The 5,684-nt window shown below is 38.4% G+C and overlaps 1 pseudogene; it reads left to right on the top strand.

The window, feature by feature from the left end:
• Positions 1-3,569: 3,569 nt before the first annotated feature.
• On the top strand, positions 3,570-4,384 carry LOC122736549 (annotated as a pseudogene).
• The last annotated feature ends 1,300 nt before the right edge of the window (positions 4,385-5,684 follow it).

Below are 5,684 nucleotides of genomic sequence, written 5' to 3'. Positions count from 1 at the left end.
AGTACATTTATGAAGCATAATTTTAGAGTGAACATAGACTAGTTCACCAAATCCTAGAGCACCAGTACTAGTATATTTCTCTCTTGAAAGATTCCTTAAAAATGAATAAAAAGTTGCTGTATTCCACAGAACCTAGTTCTTCCTAGATATATAGCATGTTGAAATGCCATGGGATCATATGATTAGAGCTAAAAGGGACTTGCATAGACTAATTGAGATTATCCATAATATATATGTGCATATATATACATATATATATATGCACATATATGAATGTGAGATTGAAAGAATATTGCAGAGCCACCATCCTATAAGAATAATTTAAACAGCTCTAAATAAATTATCTGACATTTTGTCTATTTTATAGCAAAGTCAGGGGAATTATAGAACTTATAAGATCATAGCTTTAGAGCTAAATGGGACCTTAGAGATCATCAAGTTCATTTTCCTAAACTTCCAGGTATCTAAGGTGGTATCAAGGCAGGTATTACAGTGAATAGAGTTCCCAAATTGGAATCAGAAAGACCAGAATCTAACTCCTGCTTCAGATACTGAATTAATTGCATGATTATGAGCAAATCACTGATCTCTCAGCTTTGTTTCTTCATCTATGAAATAGTGATGAGTAGCATCTACTTCACAGGGTTATTGTGATCAAATGATATAAGATATGTATAGCATTTTCAAAATTCTTAAAGCATTATATAAATGCTCCCTTATTAACAAACTGGAGAAGGAAATGGCATACAACTCTAGTATCTTTCCCAATAAAACTCCAAAAGGGGTCGTGAACAGTTGAAGACAACTGAAAACAACTGAACAACTATTATGATTGCAGTTGAGGAAATCGAAGGCTGCAAGGTAAAGTGACTCCCTGAGGTCACACAGATAGTAAACACCAGAAAGTTTTGAACCAAGGTTCTGTGACACAGAGTCAGGATTTTGTTTTGTTTTTCACTTTATCATATACCATCATCATAATTTGGAATTGACCATTTATCTCAATCTCATTTATAATTATTTGTGTATAACTGCAATGCAAGATAGTTGTGGGTTTTTCATCTCATGGTGCTCAAGTGAGTGATGGGGAAAAACCCAGGAGAGGCCACTGGAAATTGCTGTGGACAAATCCAGGCTAGCCTTCTGCCCCCTTTATTGTAAAAGTTCAGCCTGTTTTGTTTCCTATCCCTAGAGAAAAGTGCTCAAAGACACTAGGCCATGTAATTTCAAGAAGCATTTATTATTTACTTAGTAGGAGGTACTGAGCCAGGCCCTGAATACAAAGATGAAAACCCCCTCAAGTATCTTGCAGTCTGTTACATATAAACAAATAATGGCAACACAAGTGAAAAGGAGGGACTGAGATGATGGGACAGGCACAGCTACCCAGCACTCATTTTTATTTGATTTGGATTTTCTTCTCTTCTCTTTACCGAAACGAAGGATCTTTGGAATCGGACAATAATGTAAAAGAGGTTAATGGACAATTGATATTGAAGGTGCAATTAGTCAATCAACATTCATTCATTAAACAGATACTATGTATCAAACACTGTGTTACACACCAGGGATTGAAATAAAATGAATGAAACAATCCCTACTCTCAAGGAATTTATACTACATCAGAGCTTCTGTGTGTGTGTGTGTGTGTGTGTGTGTGTGTGTGTGTGTGTGTGTGTGTGTGTGTGTGTGAGAGAGAGAGAGAGAGAGAGAGAGAGAGAGAGAGAGAGAGAGAGAGAGAATACATACATATCTCTCTATCTCTATCTATGGAGAGAGGAGGAGTGAGGGAGTAAGGGATGGGGACATACAGAGAAAATACATAATGAAAAGATACAAACTATATAAAATTGTTAAAGTACAAGGGAGGGAGGGAATTAACTCTTAATAGCTGATCAGGAAAGGATTCATCTAGAACCTGAGGTTTGAACTGCTTCATGAATAAAGGAAGTAGTTCTATCAGGTGGAGGTAAGATGGGAGTGACCAGAGCAAATGATCAGAAATGGTAGATAGAGTGCCAAGTGTGAGGAATAGACAGAAAGCCAGTTTGACTTAACTGTAAAGTGGGCGAAGAAGGATAATGTGTAATGAGGCTTGAAAGACAGCTTGTGGCTGGGCAGTGAAGTGTTTTAAAAAACAAACACAAATTTGTATTTGATTTTAGAGGCAATTGGGTGCCAAAAGCATTTATTGGGTGACATGGGAAGTGACATGGTCACATTTACATTTAAGGAAAATCAATCTACCATCTATTTTCAGAATGGATTGGAATGGGGAGATGTTTGAGGCAGGTAAAGCAAACTGCAGTAATCTTTACCAGTGCTATCAAACTCAAATAGAGCCAGAGACCACTAAACTGTACATAAGATATGGGATACAGTGACAATTTAAAAATATAACATTTTTTATGTTTCATTTGTTTCATTGTGTTTCTATTTACTTTGTTAAATGTTTCCCAATTACATCTGAATCTGGTTCAGGCCATACTCTGGAGTGTTGCAGGCTAAATGTGACCTATAGCTGTACATTTGACACCTCTCATCTACATGAAAGGCAAAGGGAGCCTGAACTAGGGTGGTAGCTGGGTGAGGGGGATTTTATGAAAGCATAAACATCAATATTTGATAAATTATTCCATGTATGATTTGAGGCAGAGTGAAAAATCAAATATAATACAAAAGTTATGAACTTAAAAGATGAAAAGAATGGTGGTTTCTTCCAAGGAAATAGGAATGTTTGGCAGAGGGATAGGTTTTAGATGAAAAATTATGAATTTTGTTTTTGATATGTTGCATCCAAGATTATTGAGACTGCTCAACTTGAAATCAAGTTTAAAATGTCTAGTGGGCTGTTGGTAATGCAGGACTGAAGCTCAGGAGAAATGTTGGAACTGGATTAATAGATCTGTGTGTTATCAGCAGAGAAATAAGATGGGGGAGGGCATCTAGGTGGCATGGTGGATAAAGCACCAGCCCTGGATTCAGGAGCACCTGAGTTCAAATCTGGCCTCAGACACTCGACACTTACTAGCTGTGTGACCCTGGGCAAGTCACTTAACCCTCATGGTTCTGAAAAAAAAAAAGATAGCCCAGGACAGAACTTTGGGGAACACCCACAATTCATTTAGGGGGAATGATAGGGATAATAAGCCAGCAAAAAGATACTGCTAAAAAATAGTTAGTCAAGTAGGAAGAGAACCAAGAGAAATGAATGTTTGAAAAACCCAGAGAGGAAAATGGATTCAGGAAGAAAGGATTGTCAACAGTGTTAAATGTAGCAGAAAGTTAAAAGATGACAAGGATTTATAAAACATAATCAGTTTTGCTAATTAATAGATCATTGGTAATGTTGGAGAGATGAGATCAAGTTGAGTGAAGAGGACATAAGCCAAATCAGAAAGGGTTGAAGAAAGATTGGAAAGAATGACTATAGGGGTGGTGGAGGCAGTCAGCAAATGTCACCATTATTTTTTAGGAGTTTGACAAAGAAAGGAACAAAAGACAAAATATAGTACCTTGAAGGAATGACAGGGTAAGGCAAAGGTTTTTCAAAGATGAAAGAGTTTGCTTCCTCTCTCATTCTGCCTGCCAAGATGCCAAAATGGAAGAAGGCCAAAGGGAAGGAGGTGGCTCCAGCCCCTGCTGTTTTAAAGAAGCAGGAGGCCAAGAAAGTGGTTCATCTTCTGTTTGCAAAGTGGCCCAAGAATTTTGGTATTGGTCAGGAAATCCAGCCCAAAATGGACCTTACTCAATCTGTCAAATAGCCTCCATACAGAGTCAAAGATCTATCCTTTATAAGCATTTGAAAGTGCCACCAGCAATTAACCAGTTTACCCAGGCTTTAGATCATCAGACAGCTACTCAAGTGTTTAAACTGGCTCACAAGTACAGACCTGAGACAAAGCACGAGAAGAAGCAAAGGTTTCTGGCTCAAGCCAAACAAAAAGCTGCTGGCAACGGAGATGTCCCCACTAAGAGACCACCTGTCCTAAGGGCAGGTGTTAACACTGTTACTACCTGGTTAGAAAATAAGAAGGCACAGTTGGTAGTGATTGAACATAATGTGGACCCTATTGAGCTAGTGGTCTCCCTACCTGCCTTGTGACAAAAAATGGGAGGTCCTTACTGTATTATTAAAGGTAAATCCAGGCTGAGTCACTTAGTTCACAGAAAAACTTGGACAAGCATTGTCTTCACAAAGGTTAACCCTGAAGATAAGGAAGCAGTGGTTAAACTGGTAGAAGTCATCAAAACCAATTACAATGACAGATATGATGAGATCCATCTTCACTGGGGTGGCAATGTTCTGGGTCTAAAGTCAGTGGCTTGTATTGCCAAGATGGAAAAGGCAAAAGCTAAGGAATTTGCAACTAAATTGGGTTAAATGTACGTTTGGTTTTTCCCTACGTAAAAATAAAAATTTAAACAAAAAAAAGATGAAAGAGTTTTGGGAATGTGTGAAGACACCAATAGATCATGAGGGGTTGAAGATTTGAGAGTTAGAATGATAATTGTAGGGGGCAGCTAGGCGACACAGTGGATAACACACCAACCCTGGATTCAGGAGGACCTGAGTTCAAATGTGGCCTGAGAACCTTGACACTAGCTGTGTGACCCTGGGCAAGTCACTTAACCCTCATTGACCCCCCCCCCAAAAAGAATGATAGTTGAATGGGAAGGGCAATCTGCTGGAGAAGATACAGGAAATGGAATTAAAGAAAATATGGAAGGGTTGACATTGGCAAAGAGAAAAACTATCATATTATCAGAACAAAGGATGAGATAATATAAAGTTGATGCTAAGAAGTTTTGAGATAAAGACTAAGGAAAGGTTACACTTCTTTGAAAATTGAGAAGTCTCACTTTTTTTCGGTAAAATAAGAGGAAAGGTCCTAAATTGAGATAGTGGGTAGAGGGAAAGATTTTGGAGGATTGAGGAGATTCAAAAAAAAAAAGTTTAGAATAGCTTCAGTAGGGAAGCAGATAGGAAATTAAGTAGGAATAAAGTTTTTCACTTGCTGCAGTAAGGAATCAGTTCAAATTAGTCATTCAAATTTGTGGTGCTGGTATGATTATGTGACTTTTTTCAGCTCTATTCAATATCCTGAGAATAGGAACTGAGGAGTCAGATGAAGGGGGTAATTTAGGGCCAGGGTCTGGTAAGGGACAAGTGGCAATTGAACAAGTGAGGAGGGATGGAAGAAAGAAAAGATGAAAGAAAGGAAGGATGAATGGAAAGAAGGAAGGAAAGATTTATTAAGAATTTACTGTGTGTGGGGGCAGCTAGGTGGCGCAATGGATAAAGCACTGGCCCTGGATTCAGGAGGACCTGAGTTCAAATCTGGCCTCAGACACTTGACACTTAATAGCTGTGTGACCCTGGGCAAGTCACTTAACCCTCATTGCCCTGGGGGGAAAACAAAAGAATTTATTATGTGCTGAAACTATGCTAAATTCTATCAATACAAATAAAGTCAAAATAAAGACAGCATCTGCCCTCATGGAGTTTGCACTCTAGTGAGGCAAAGAAAGCACACAAAAGAAGCTGAAAGGAGAGTTGAGTTGGAAAATTAATATACCCATCATGGTGGAGCAAATTTAAAGTCCACAAAAAGTCAGAAACAGGACTTGGAAGAAGGATTTCCTGGGTCCATTCACAAAGTAGAAGGAAACAGAGGAAAATT

Source organism: Dromiciops gliroides, chromosome 1 (genome assembly GCF_019393635.1).
Source record: "Dromiciops gliroides isolate mDroGli1 chromosome 1, mDroGli1.pri, whole genome shotgun sequence".
Lineage (NCBI taxonomy): Eukaryota > Metazoa > Chordata > Mammalia > Microbiotheria > Microbiotheriidae > Dromiciops > Dromiciops gliroides.
This window is presented reverse-complemented; position numbering and strand designations above follow the sequence as displayed.